This window comes from Eurosta solidaginis, chromosome 1, assembly GCF_040869045.1.
Source record: "Eurosta solidaginis isolate ZX-2024a chromosome 1, ASM4086904v1, whole genome shotgun sequence".
NCBI classification, from domain to species: domain Eukaryota; kingdom Metazoa; phylum Arthropoda; class Insecta; order Diptera; family Tephritidae; genus Eurosta; species Eurosta solidaginis.
Genome location: NC_090319.1, coordinates 364961247 through 364977054, shown reverse-complemented (window position 1 = coordinate 364977054; position 15808 = coordinate 364961247).

Here is a 15808-nt window from a genome sequence, read left to right as displayed (position 1 = left end):
GATATCAAGTCTTATGTCACTTCAAAAATTAAGGCTGACGGCATGACTTTAAGAAAATTTAAATTTAATTACGAAAGAAACATTTCTTCATTTAGAATTGATGTCTACTCAAAAGATTTTGATAAACTTTTGGACAGCGCATTTTGGCCGCCAGGGGCTTTTGTTCGCGAATTTATGCATAAGACTATTGAGATTACTCAAAATGTAGCAAAAATTCCTCCTCAAAGTTCCGATCCAAAAAACTTAATTTAACATCTTGTTTAAGCATTTACTATGAAAACGTTAGAGGCTTAAGTACTAAACTAACTGACTTATATTTGAAAACCATTCACTGTAACTATAATATTATTGCTTTTACCGAAACATGGCTGAAACCCAATGTTTTAAATTCCGAAATTTTTTGCGGTGAGTATCAGACCTATAGAAATGATCGCTTAAATAGGACGGGAGGTGGTGTCTTGCTAGCTGTACATTCTTCAATTCCATCTGAAGATGTTAATTTAGCCGAAGTTGGTTCCATCGAGTTTTAATGCATCCGAATCTTACTCGGCCGGGGTCATATTTACTTAGCCGTTTGCTATATTCCACCGTCTTCTGATCTATCAGTGTATTGCACCACATTTCACTGTTATCAGTCAATTCGATGATAAAGCCCACGGACTCAATGATTGTTTTAGGCGATTTTAACCTGCCACATATATCTTGGAATACCGTTGATCACAATATTGTCCCCGTATAATCCAAAATGCATAACAATGACTTTTAGGATGGAATTACTGATCTTTGCCTTAATCAGATCAACTTCTTTCCGAATAAGTATGGAAAATTCTTAGACTTAGCATTTGTTGACGACATATCTTAATTCTCTATAAATCGGTGTGAACCTCTTGTTTTGCCAGAAGACGTTTACCATCCTTCTCTTGAGATAACTTGCGAAATCATAAGCAACGAAGTCGGCTGCAATAACAAAACACGTGTCTCTACCAGATGCTTAGATTTTTCCAAAACTAATTTCAACAATTTAAATAAAGAGCTTTCTAAAATAACGTGGCCTCGATATAAAGAGGATTTAGAGGAAAACGGTTTACATTTTAATAAAACCATTTATAGTTTATTTGAAAAACATGTGCCCAAACGCACATGCTCGTACATTAAACCAGTGCAAGCCTGGTTTACTAAAGATTTATAAGCTTTAAAAAAAAAGAAATCACGTTTATTCAAATTATATAAGAGAACCTGTTTACATTCTCATTATGCACAGTACGCTATTTTCCGTCATAAGTATTTTGAACTTAATAAAAAGTGTTATGAAGCTTACATATGTAAAATTAAAAGAAACATTATTTGCCACCCGAAGTCTTTTTATGGTTTCGTAAATTCTAAACGCAGAACTAACGGGTTTCCTTCTGCCATGAAGTTTAGAAATAGCATTTCCAGCGACGATCAAGAGATTGCAAACTTCTTCGCTCAATTCTTTCACTCTAATTACTCTGCTGTGGTTGATTCATCACCTACAAATTATCCGTATGAGCTCCATTCTGGTAACTCAATATATGCCCCACATTTGCTGCCTGAAGATGTTCTACTACATCTAAAGACCCTAAAAGAATCCTTCAAACACGGTCCCGATTTGATCCCAACATGTTTTCTTAAAAAATGTGCGGAATACATTTACCAGCCCCTTACTGATCTGTTTAACCTCTCTTTAAAAAATGGCATTTTCCCGACGGCTTGGAAGGAATCTTTTCTTATCCCACTCCATAAAAAAGAAGCACGTCGTCTATTGAAAACTATCGTGGAATAGCAAAGCTCACCGCTATCCCTAAGCTTTTCGAAGCAATCGTTACTAATCACCTTACATTTTCGATTTCTACATTGACAGATAATTCTCATCATGGCTTTTGTAGAGCCAAATCAACCACAACCAATTTTCTTGAATTTACAACTCACGCCTTTAATGGGTTTAGAAACAATCATCGTACCGACGTTATATATATTGATTTCAGCAAAGCATTCGACAAAGTACGCCACTCATTACTTGTTTATAAACTCGAATTGCTTGGTTTTCAACCTGGCCTAACTCGCTGGATCTCCTCCTATCTTTGCGGTAGAATTCAAAGAGTAATTTTTAAAAACATTTGTTCGAATGTCATCGATGTTCCCTCCGGTGTGCCTCAGGGCAGCCATCTCGGTCCTATTCTGTTTTTGATCTTTATAAACGATGTTTCCGCAACTATAAAATATTCTAAAATTTTAATGTATGCGACGACGTAAAACTTTTTAAGTCATACGCGTCGGTTGAAGAACTTTCTGTACTGCAGGCGGATTTAAATAGTTTAGTTACTTGGTGTAATGCGAATTTTATGCCTCTCACATACAAAAATGTAAATCCATGTGTTTTTCACGTGGGTACATATAGCCAGCTTTCTATACAATTAATGGGCAAACTCCGGAAAGCGTTGATGTTTTTGTCGACTTGGGAGTTACAATGAATTGCAAACTTAGTTTCAACCCTCATATTAATGCCACAGTTAATAAAGCGAGAGGAGTTTTAGCATTTGTGAAAAGATGGGCAAAGGAGTTTAGTGATCCTTACGTTACAAAAACCCTTTTTACATTATTGGTGAGACCGATATTAGAATATGGATCGATAATTTGGAATCCGCGTTATCAAGTTCATGTGGATAGACTAGAATCAATTCAAGAACAGTTTTTACTTTTCGCCTTGAGAAATCTTCAATGGGACTCTCCGTATAATCTTCCTCCTTACACTAATCGATTAAAACTAATAAATCTTCCTACCCTTGCGAGTCGTAGAGAAATGCTAGGTGTACTATTTATGGCTAGACTTTTAAATGGATCGATTTCAAGTCCATTTCTTTTGAACGAAGTAAACTTGAATGTTCCATGCCGAGTTTCGAGGCATTATAAACCTATACAATGCAGAAGCAATTTCCAACTACACGAACCTTTTCTATGTTTGTGTGAAGATTATAACTCTCACTCGAGAATAATTGATATTTCGGACTCGCTCTTTGCCATAAAAAAGACGGTTCTATCTTCTCTTAATAATTAAAAAAATATATTTATACTTTTAGTCTTTTGTATTTTGTGAATCTATATTTCTCAGCTTATGAGTTTCTCTGTGGCTGAGCGGTTTTAGATCTCGGCGCTTAAGAATCCACTGCCTCTCAAAGACTCGGTAACAAAAAAAATTATAAATAACACATAAATAAGAATTAGGATACAAAAAAAAAAAAAAACAAAAAAAAACAGGTTTCATCGGGCCACTTGGCGGTCTTAATCCATCATTAGCTATGTGGAGCCCATATATTCATTTGAGCACTAATCTGTACTAAGAAATGAAACCACCAAATCGTAAAATTATTCGAAAGATAATTCAAGTCTAAAGACCGTCGCAGTTCGCCACGGCTATCCGGAAGTTAAATATTTGAAAAATGAATGACCCACCTTATATAAAATAAAAATAAATAAAATGATTTTGCTTTATTCATTACTAAGGACAGTCTTCTTCGATTGGACAAGCCGAAAGCACCTTTCTTGTTGCTTTTGCAGACGGCGTGACAGCTGCGATGACAGCACCAAACTGCGAGCTGGCACAGCTAAAGTTGAATCAGGTCATGCGTTATGTAAATAGGTGGATCGCTGATCACGGTTTCCAGTTAGCAACAGTAAAAACGGAGATCGTCTTCCTCACAAAAAGACGGATTCCCACAACCAAAAATATGACGGTTCCGGAACAGCCAATAGAAACACTCACTTCAACGAAATATCTGGGAGTGAGTTTAGACAGCAAATTCACCTTTCGAGATCACATATGCGGAGCCTGCGAAAGAGATGCACGCACAATATGGAATTTAAGTAGATTAATGGCAAACACAGGTGGCCCAAAGCTATGCAAAAGGAAGCTACTGGCATCAGCCTCGGATTCTATACTCTTATACGGAGCAGAAATCAGGGCGAACGTAATAAGATACCGGAAGAACCGAATCGCCTTCACCTCTGTCCAACGCAAAAGGGCGCTGCGAATAGCTTCGGCTTAACGCATGGTCTCGTCAGAAGCTGACCTGATCGTTGTGGGATAAATAACGTTATATCTTCTCGCTGAGGAAATAAAAGAAATATCCGACAAGCAATATGCGTCGGAGGCCGCAAATTTGGCGAGAAACGTGACCTTATAAGACAGCTGGATCCCGGCGACCCCCAAATAAGGGACATAAACAAACACATCAGATTGCTTGTGGATGAACACAAGCGGGCGAAACGGGAGGAGCATCTAAGGAGCTTTAACCTCTCTGACGGTATTGGTAAGCTTTGGTCCATCGCAAAGTCGAATCCGTCCAAGCACAACGACAAAATTTCCATCGCCTTTGGCGATAAAGTACTGTCAGATGCGAAAAAATGCACGAGCGCCTTTTGCCGACAATATATAATGCATTCTAGGGTTGACAAAGCTAGACAGAGGGCCCACAGACACACACACAAACATAAATTCAGCGCGTCCCCAAGTACCATCACCGCCAAAGAGGTTGAGGATGCCATCGATCAAGCTATACCATATAAAGCGGTGGGCCCTGACGGCATAGCCATGCCGATGCTTAAAATCATAGGAAATGAGGGTTTTAAATATTTAGCACATGTCTTCAACATGTCCCTTTCCACCTTTGTCATTCCCGAAAAACGGAAAATGGCCAAGGTGGTCCCGCTACTAAAGCCTGGAAAACCAGCTAACATAGGAGAGTAATATCGCCCGATATCTCTCCTATCGCCAGTAGCTAAGACGCTTGAAGCCATTTTACTGCCCCATTTCAAGCAAATTTGCCACTAGCCTCTCATCAGCATGGCTTTAGAAAACTATACAGTACTTCAACCTCACTAAATGCCATTAGCACCCAGATAAATTGCGGTTTAAATCAAAACCCCCACCATATAACAGTACTCCTTGCGGTAGACCTATCAAAAGCTTTTGATACGGTCAACCGTGGTACGATACTGCAAGACTTGGAAGGGTATACCCTTCCCCCTAGTCTTAAAAGGTGGACCTCAAATTATCTGGGTGGACGGCAGGCATCGGTGCAATTTCAAAATGAAATATCTAAACCAAGAAGAGTTAAACAAGGGGTGCCACAGGGTGGTATCCTGTCCCCACTTTTGTTTAACTTCTTCATATCAAAGCTACCTTCGCCACCAGAAGGAGTTACTATCGTTTCTTACGCCGATGACTGCGCAATAATGGCCACAGGCCCAGGCCCACAGATCGATGAGCTATATAACAAAATAAGCGGCTACCTCCCTGATCTCTCCAGTTTCTTCACCCAGCGAAACCTGACATTATCACCGACTAAATCATCGGCGACCTTATTTGCAATATGGACATCGCAAATGTCGACCATTTTGGACGTCCACGCCAATGGCACTACGCTACCGACTGTCTTACACCCCAAAATCTTGGGTCTGATTTTCGATCAGGATCTACATTTTGTTGTGCATGCAGCCGCAATTGTACCGAAAATCCAGAGCCGTAATAAAATCCTCATATCTCTTGCTAGCAGTACTTAGGAAAAAGATGAAGAAACGCTCATTACCACTTACAAAGCAATTGACCAGCCGATTGCATGCTACGCGTCCCCGATATGGTCGCCAAGCCTAAAGATTACCCACTGGAAGAAACTACAGGCCTGCCAAAATACTGCCCTCAGAACCGCCACGGGTTGTCTCCATATGTCCCAGAACACCATTTACATAATGAGGCGAGAATACTAATGCTACTAACGAAATGCTAACGAAACAGTTTCTGTTGAATACCCAGAAACCCGGGCATCTCAACAGACAACTGATTGATAAGCCAACACCGTCCAGGGGCTTAAGGAGTCACCTCCGTAAGCACTATAAGGAAATACGGCACCTAAGAACACAGCCGTATGAAGCCAAAAAACATAAGCAGATCCTTGGTGAACTCCATAAACAGGCTTTGGACCTCTATGTTAGCAATTGCCCGGTGAATCCAATACTCAAAGAGCAATACCCTAAACTTGCGGAAGCGGAACGCATACTCCCTAGAGAAACGCGAGTCACTCTAGTCCAACTTCAATCTGGATAGTGTAACAGGTTAAACTTTTATCTATCCAGAATCAACCCTGGCATACAAAATGTATGCCCTGCTTGCAATTAGTCCCCACATGATACCAACCATCTCTTCAATTGTAATGTGGAACAAACGCCTCTAACACCTCTCCCATTATGGTCCACCAGCAAGTTTCCTCGGACTCCCGTTAGAGGACATTGATGACAATTTGTGATTGGTCAGACCTATGGGGCGAAGCACTGCTACAACAACAACAACGGATCTTAAGCGAATAGAGCTGTTGTAGCCATGCGGGCGCGAGAATAATCGATTCAACGCTAGTAAGAATAGTGGAGCTACAGTACCGTAGGAAAGTGGACTAAGGAACTAATCTCTGAACTCAATCTACAACACGGAGAGGCAGCTTTTAACTGATTTCTACAAATAGCTGCACAGAATGGGCAAGATTGATAATTCCTGCTACCTGTACTGTGGGAAAAAAGACGAAGTACTCGACACCTTGTTCGAATGCAGTCACTTTTTCGATCAACGAAGGATGTTAGAGGAGATACTTGGCGACCTATCCCCGGACAGTGTCATCAATAACATGACCTGCCGAAAAGACAGATGAGATACGGACTGCACTGTATGTGAGGCATATACTTATCAGTAAACGAGAAGACGGATGCCTAGCCCATTAGCGTGAGAGTAGCCATGGAGATCACGTAGCGCGCACCCGTACCCGAAGTAATGCTAAACGCGGTTCCAGGTACGGATATTTGCTAGTGCCGGGGGAGGTTAGGTTTCAGTTGGTCTCCTTCATAGAAGAAGGGCGTCCTACACACGGAGAGTCTCGAACTGAGGCTTAAATAGACAGGTCAGTGCATAAAGCATTTCCTACTTCCACAAAGAAAAAAATATATTCATTACCGTACAAATATTTTTTTTCAATGGCAAATACTTAAAATCTAAACTAAAAAATTTTGATTTGGCCAAACCCACAATACACTTGAAATGTCAACACAGAATAACATGAGCGTGAGTAGATTAAAGCTATAAGAACTACGTAAAAACACATACACATGTGTGAATAGAAAAAAAAAAAAAAATAAACAAGTACAGGTGTCTAAGTTCGGGTGTAACCGAACATTATATACTCAGTGTGAGCTTCAGTTGTACATTTCATTTCAGATAAGTTACTTTTCTACATAACACGTGACACCGCCCGCTTAAAAAAGAATTTCTCCACATTGCCTGTTACAGTAAAACTTGATAAGTGAAATTGATTCAAAACTATGTTTTGCTAAGTTGTAGGTTATTATTCTAGTCTACGACCATTTTAAACCTTTTAAACTTGTTTTATATTCATGTTGCTGCGGTCTTTAACCGATCCCGCCCATTTTTACTAGAAATATTTTCTGCTATAAATGTGTACACAATTTTATTACGACCCGTTAATTTTTCTTAGAGTTATGGCTCCCGAAACATAGAAAATTGCTTAGTCATAAAAGGGGCGGTGCAGGCACATTTTTTAAATTTGATGTTTTTCCTATTTATTGTTATAAATCCACTTGGGAAATGAAACAACACTGTTATAAAGCTGTTTTTTGAAAAGATATAACTTATTTTATTCATCCACCACCCTTTTAAAAATCCTTTATATAAAAGTGGGCGTGGTCCATAACCGATTTCGTTAATTTTTCGGCACACCGTTCCTTATAGTAAAGGCAACCTCTCTGCCGAATTTTGTTACGATAGGTTTAACGATTTTTGATTCATGATTAATAATATTTGTAAAATTGAGTTTATCACAAGTGGGCGGTTCAATGCCCATTTTAGAAATTTTTTTCAAATTTTAATCAAGAGTCTCAATATCAGTCCGCATCTCAAATTTCAACATTCTAAGTGTATTATTTACTAAATAATCAGGTTTTTTGTGTTTTCAAAAATGTTATATATAAAAAGTTGGCGTGGTTATCATCGGATTTCGCTCATTTTCAATACCAATCTATTCTGGGTCCAGATAAGCTCGTGTACCAAATTTGGTGAATATATCTCAATAGTTATACAAGTTATCGTGTTAACGGCAGACGGACGGACGGACGGGCATGGCTCAATCAATTTTTTTTTCGATACTGATGATTTTGATTTATGGAAGTCTATATCTATCTCGATTCCTTTATACCTGTACAACCAACTGTTATCCAATCAACATTAGTATACTCTGTGTGCAAAGCACGCTGAGTATAAAATCTGCGTGACTGCTAAATATGTAGTAAAACTGTAAAAAATTGTTCTCACCCAACCCAGAAATGATCGATTTTTTATTGCTTTAATACTTTAAGTACAATTCACTCAATTATGTATGTATGTTTAGGCGATTTGTATTTACCTAAAATCGCAAAATTTAAAATGTAACAAAATTTAAATTTTAGATTTATATATCTTACGTCATTACGGTTAAATTAAATTACTGCCCACTTAGCGCAAGATTTGATAATTTGTGTTATTTCTACAAAGGAAAAATAACAACAAATTCTTTTGTTTCAAAAATACTAAAATACTTATTATAATAATTTAGCACTTATGTATATCGCGCCTTCGTTAGCTAAGCAAATAATTGTAATAATTTTTCGTGATATTTTATTATTCTTTATTACTACGAATTTCCGTTTTTTGTTTTTTCTTGTGCAAATTCACGGCGTGAGAAAAATTCACAAACAATTGTAAACTTGAGATTTTCACAGGTCGTTGCTTATGTGAGCAAGTTGGCCACTTTTAAGTGTGGAATAGATGTATGTTTATATGTAAGATTATGCATAACTATGTTTCCAGTTGTATAAGTATGTCGCTTTTTATTTTAATTTGATGCCTAGAGAAGTTAGTTCTAGCGGTCGCAATGGCGCTAACTGGTACATGCCACACTTAAGTATTTGTGCACGCTTGCCACTTGCAACATGAGTTCTTACATGTACCTACATACTATGTACATTAGGGTGGCTCATAAGAATTAAATTAATGAGATTTTATATACTAATCCCCTCAAACGGTAATATCACTGGTGACGCATTGGTTAAGATGTACCTTCACACGGTAGTGTGTACATTGAATAATGACCCTAACGAATATGGATTTAAATATATGTATATATGAGAGAACCTGATGGCAGCAACTACTGCTATTAGTAAATGAATTTTTTAAATTAAACTCATCTTTTCTTATTTTCTACCACTCTAGAAACCAATTCCATGAACTCTGTAACTGAGACCGAAAACTGGTGTAGTGTTTTAAAAATTTTTCCGAAAGGTGTTTTATATTTTCTTCTATATGAAGTGCGTAAAAATTTTTTTTGTATGGAAAAATACTTTGAAAACAAATTGTTAAAAGTGAATACAAAATTGTGGATAAGACAAGTGCGATAACTGCTACATACACGTCAAAATTACTAATGAAACCGATCATCTGATTTTAAATTGACTATCGCGGTCACATTCTGTATCTTTTCCAATCACCCGCTGAAGATAGCCGGCCCTATGCGCCGCCATATTGAACATCCTGTCAGGCAGTTGATATCAGACTTGTTTTATACACAATGACATATAATTTTTTCTTTGTTGATTGAGCTAGAAAGCTCAATACTAAAAAAAAAAAAAAAAACTCTAAATAAAAAATAAGAAACTTTTGTAAAATTTTTCGATTTTTTTCGAAAACGTTGGTGTGATTGATTTGCATTGCTTCAGTTGCAAAACTTATTGAGGTTTTTCCTTATTTATGAAAAATAAAGAAAACAGACTTTAATTGACGAATTTTGATAAAAATTCAGCTGATATTATGGTATTTGCCGCTCTTAGGATCTACGCACTAAACTCGTCCCATCATGGAAAAAAGCGCTTGACATGTGCTTTGGTTTCGCACACGTGTATGAAAAGAAAGAAAGGCACACGATTTATTCAGTTAATTAAATTTGTATATGTTTAAATTAACATAGTTTTAATAAACTGAACTTGACTTGACTTGACATGACATCATTTAACTGGCTTAACTCGATTCGACGTAACGTGACTTGACCCGACTCGATGGGATTTGAGTTGACTTAATTAGATTTGACTTCACTTTAATTGTCATGACTTGATTCGACTTGAATTTACTTGATATGACTTGACGTTACCTCATTTGATTTGACTTAACTCGACTGGACGTGGCTTGCTTTAAATTGACTTGAGTTGACGTGGAATTGTCTTGGCTTCAGTTTTGAGTCGAATTGACTTGAATAGATTTGACTTGTCCTGACTTGATTTTAAAATCTTGTTGTCTCACTGCGAGACTCACCGACTGTTCGACTCCATTCTTCATTGAAGAGCTACACACCAAGGCCTAACCCCCACAAGCCGTGCACTAAGCATTTCTTTGGGTGCGGATGCACGCTACGTGAGCTGCATGGCTACTCCCACGCCGATTGGGGAGGCAACAATATTCTTGCTTCATATGAAACATATGCATTACTTATGTGCTGACCGTATCCCATTTTCGATTCGGCTGATCGTGTTATATATGACACTTCGCGGGGATTGGTCGCTTAGTATCTCTTCTACCCTCTTTCTCTGTTGGGCGAAGTGTTCGCATTCGAAAAAATTGTGGTTGCACTTCGTCTTATTGTTTGCAGAACATGCGAAGAGAATAGCCGTGTCTACCCTCTCCATGCGTTCGGCTCAACCACGGGTTAAGTTTTGGAATCAGTTTCTTGTTCCACTTTCCTGCATTTTCCAATTTACTGCTGCTGCACTGCTGTTGCCAGCGTCGGATCGATTAATCTCGCACCTTTTCCGGTGTAGAATATTGCTTTACTCTTTTCAGCGAGAAGATATACTGGTAGGGTTACCACAACGATCGCGACAACTTCTGCATAGACCGAAGGGTAAGCTAGCAAGTTGCACCGAATTGAGGGCGGTTCGATTTCTTCGTGTGTTTAATCGCTTGCGCTTAAATTATAGCGCCGTGTTAGAGTATATAATGCGAAGCTCATGTAAGCGGCTTCCTTGTACTTCGGACCTTCCTGCGTTTGCCACTAATTTAGTTACTCCTAGTATACACAGTACTTTTGCCGAAATAAATATTTTGTTAAGGCGCATTTTTTCATTTCCTTAGTTTTCTTCCTTCCCTTTCTTCCATGTCTTATTGGGCTCGTACCAACTCTACCACGCACTCAAAGTCTTTCGTACGATAGAACTACCCTAATGTATTTTCAAATTTACATAACACATTCAGGTAATATAATTTAGTAAATTCGTTGCTCACGCGACGAAGTAAACACCAAATGTTTGGATTTAATTTTGTGTTGAGCGCGTGAGCGTAGAACTTTTACCTAGTATATATGTATATGCATATGTATATGTGTACAGTATAACCCCTACATCATTGCGCTGCAAATAAATTTACCAACAACATTCGTTACTACTATTTTGTTTTATTACCTTTTCTTCACTTTTCGCAGGTACGAAACACACTTGAAAGAAAATAATATCAGAAAGTTAATTAGCCACTTAAAAAATCAGGTCAAATCGCAATCGAATTCTAACAAAATAACAACAAACACTTAATCGCCCTTTCACCTACTTCTAAAGTACATAGAAAATAATTAAAAATCTAAGCAGTAGTGCATTTGTGCATATTTTTGTATGCAAATAACTGGCAATTCGTTACTAATAACGATTCCGGAGTTGTTGTGGCTGAACGCCATTTGGGCAATTGTGGGTGCATTTGAATCTATTTGGGTGGCGAAAAGATTTCACCAGTAAACAAATTACATTAATGGCCAAATGACCCACTTTCGTTTAGCAATTTGCTTTTGTAATAATTTAAAGTTTTTTTTTGCTGGTGTGAAACAAAAGAAGTTTGTTCTTAAGAGAAGACTAGACAAGACAAGACAAGACGTAAAAGATGCAATTTTTTTGCACTACAGATGTTTTTCTGGGTGTAACAAGTAACGGCACAGAAATCTAGCTTTGGATTTAACTAAGGGGTAGGGGGAGGAGGATGTGATCTTAACGAAAGGTGACTAAAATCTAAATACGTAAGCTGGGCTTGCGATGTACCCCGAAAAAAACCTTACCAGTGATATAACTAGGCAAGAACGGCAAAAGTTTTAAGGATGATGATTTATGGCTATATTCGGACTCTTGCATGAAAAATATCAGCTTCCTTTCCTAGTGAATGCAAATGCTAATGTTAGTGTCGTTTAGGAAACTCAATGAATGAGGTAAGGCAATAGGGGACAATGGGTCGTTGCGACATTGGCTACCGTGTTCGTACAGGCGGAAATGGAATAAAGAGCCACGGTGTCAATTTTTTAGTTGGAATTATACCTTCCCATCAAGCGCTATCATTTGCAGCTGTGCGTGATAGCCTTGCAGTCATATGAATCAAGCCGAGCTTTTTCTTTCAAAATACGTTTGCACTTATGCAGCATAGATGATGCGGAAGACAAGGATGACAAGGATAAGGAAGACAAGGATAAGGATTTCATCTAAAAGAAGAAATAAAAACGAAGACGGTCGCCATAAAATCTAAATCATGATTGACGACTTTAATGCCAGAGTAAAAAAATAAAAATTCAGCCTGCAAACATTCAAGTGGTGTGAGGTCAATCGACTTCGCCTCAACTAGTAATATGGTGATCTGTAAAACTGGGTTTCGGCATAGAGAGAAATATCTATATACTTGGGAGTTCTCTGATCGAAGAACACAAAACCAAAGCGAACAATTGACTATCAGTGTAGCAGTAGATTCATGAATATGCGCACACTACGAGCTCAAAATATCGACTTTTACGATTGCCATATCCCATTTAAGATACGCACACTAACCTGGGTCGACTTGTATGGACGAAAGTTAACCGATATCGAGCCTGCGAAAAAAAATGGCCAAAGGGTAAATTTTTCGACCAAAACACTCCCCAAAACCCAAAAAATATTTTTTTTTTTCAAAAAACTGATGTAAAAACGTTGGCGATAACAGTTTCTTGAAAAAAAAAATATTTTTTGGATTTTGGGGAGTGTTTTGGTCGAAAATTGACCTTTTCGCCATTTTTTTTCGCAGGCTCGAAAATGATTTTTTTGGATATGCGTAGTGGAACTTTTTCTCCTGAGCCTAAATCCTATCGAAAAATCGATGGCACGATATCGGTTAATAAATCGACCGAGTCAAAAGCACACGGCTCTTGACAGGAAGTACAGGAAAGTACACTTAGTGAAACAAGGTATACTTGCCCTCAGGAAGCTTAGCGCAACACGGAAAGTTGATAAACACTATACGCGGCTGTCACATTTGCTCACTGAGACTGACGGTCTAACCGAGCAGTGGAAGCATATTTCTCCCTCAATACCTGCCGAACAACAAAGGATCCCTGCAGAGCCAATTCGCTTGTGCAATGCAGAAAGCGGAGTCTTTTTAGATAAGAACAATATTTCCTAAAGACTACCTTGAGTACGAGCGCAACAACACGTAGTTATGCGAGGGTTACTGTGGTGCAAAGGGAGATATCTAGTAAGAAAAAAAATGTCAGGCCCAATGCGAGGGCATGTGTGACTTCAGATGCTGGCTTGTAGGAATAGTGTATGAAAATTCTTCCAAAAACTGGGACCAAATTTGCAAGATTAAAGGCAAGTTCTCACAGAGGTGATCAGCCCAGTAAGGCACGTTCAAAACGTGCACAAGTTACACCTGAGTTTACTCGAAAAGCGGTGCATCAACCTGAATGCCCAGTACAGTGGGACGAGGCCCTGCTGCCTAGCTTTGCGTTCAAGAGTGCTTTTCGATTCCATAATAATAGAAATGCTGCAACCTGAGCCTATTACGGCGGTTCAGCCTGCCTTATATCGAACATAGTGTTCTGTCTTGTGTCTTGTGCGACAGATTGAAGCTCAAAGCTAGCGAACTAAGTCGCTTAATATTGGAGAGAGTACATTATACGATTATCGACACACACGAACGTTTTAAACTTCAAAGCAGATTTTGACAGCGCGGGAGCGCCTCGATTAAATATCGGCAGCAAACCTATAAGACATAGAAAACCAAATGGAAAACAAACAAATTGATGCAATTTCGATAAGAAAGTGATTGCTCGCCAATATTGGTTTTTTTTTCGATTTCATACCGATCAAGCTCTTCTCTAATTGTTTCGAAACTACGCCGAAGGAACCCTAAAATATTTATTTATTTATTTATTTATTGCCGAAATGGTTTCAAAAAATACCCAGCTTAGTTGTGAAATAGTCCTGAAATACTTCTGAAATAATTCCGAAAACAATCTCGAAATAGTATCTTAAATGTGAAAGGTACATCTAAAATGTATCTAATATATATCGCTTTACATTTAGCAAAAATGTATCGATTATTTAGCGAAGAATTACCCGTAAGATATCAAAAAGTATACATCGATTACTCTTTATATAAAAATTATCGCTTTGCTATCGAAATTTCATCGAATTTTTATTAACTAATAACCGTGTGAAAGCGGTCCATCTGAGCTAAGTTTTGCAGCAGATGAGGCGCTCTGCAAACTAATGCCGCGACCATACCTTGTTCCCAGATTGATGTCGGGATCTCGAAATCACCAAATGAAATCCTAAAATTGTCGGAATCACAATAATTTTAATACCTAGTCGAAATGTTTTTCTCTCTATTCACTCATACTTCACTCACTCTATTTATGCTTTGAGTTTGTGTCATCTAACTGCGCATTGAAATCTCGTCATTAGTTAAGCTTCACATTACAAACTTATTCACATAAAAATCTGTGTTAACTCCACTGCCATAGAATTGCTTTAATTATTTGTGCACTTTCAATTGATGCTGGCGCTTTTGTTGTGCCCATTCATGCAATTGCAAAAAAAGAAAGAAATAAAGGTAAAAACTTTGTTAGCGTGTCAATTGTAAGTCCTGCATATGTAGGATGGATGTGTGTGTGCGTGTTGATAGTTATTGCATTGCATAGGCGCCCTAATGAAGTTGCATTCAATTTGCTGAGTAAATTTTTTTAAAATGAAAGAAAGATAAGACCTGCGAATAACAAAATGATACCAGCGAACTACAACAAAGTCTGCAACATTAAATAAATTAATACAGAGTTGCTGTGTTGGAACAGGTAAAAATATGCGTATTTTATATTTATTCTAATCTGTCTTTTTTTTTGATTTTTTTTTTTGCTAGAGAAAGCCTAGTTACTTCGTTTCAGATTTAGGGAATAATCTGTGTTAGTAGCGTGTGGAATTTAATTCATTTGCTGCTGCTTTGTGGTAGCGTCTGCTGCAAGTATTTGTAGTAAAAGCGCATTGAGAAATTAATGCATGCACATTAGGGCGGGCCGATTTAAAAATCGATCATTGCTCTGTGAAAATCGTATTCTAGGCATCAAAATAAGAAACTTTGCCGAAGGAACCATACCTCTAAAACGAATTCTGATGTCCCCCCCTTTGGGTCGAACTTTTGGGTAGGGGCAATTTCAATTCTCCCTGCTGTGTCTTGTGGTGGCTTAAAAAAACAACACAAGCAATTATACGATCTGCAATTGTGTCACAGTGATACCTTCATTTTTTAAAACGGTTGAATAAAAAACCCACACAACTATGTTTACGACATGCAAATGCATCACAGTGATGCCTTGGTTTTAAAAGGGGGTTATAAGAATGCTAATTTCTAATAATTTTTTTTAATTTCTTTTCTATT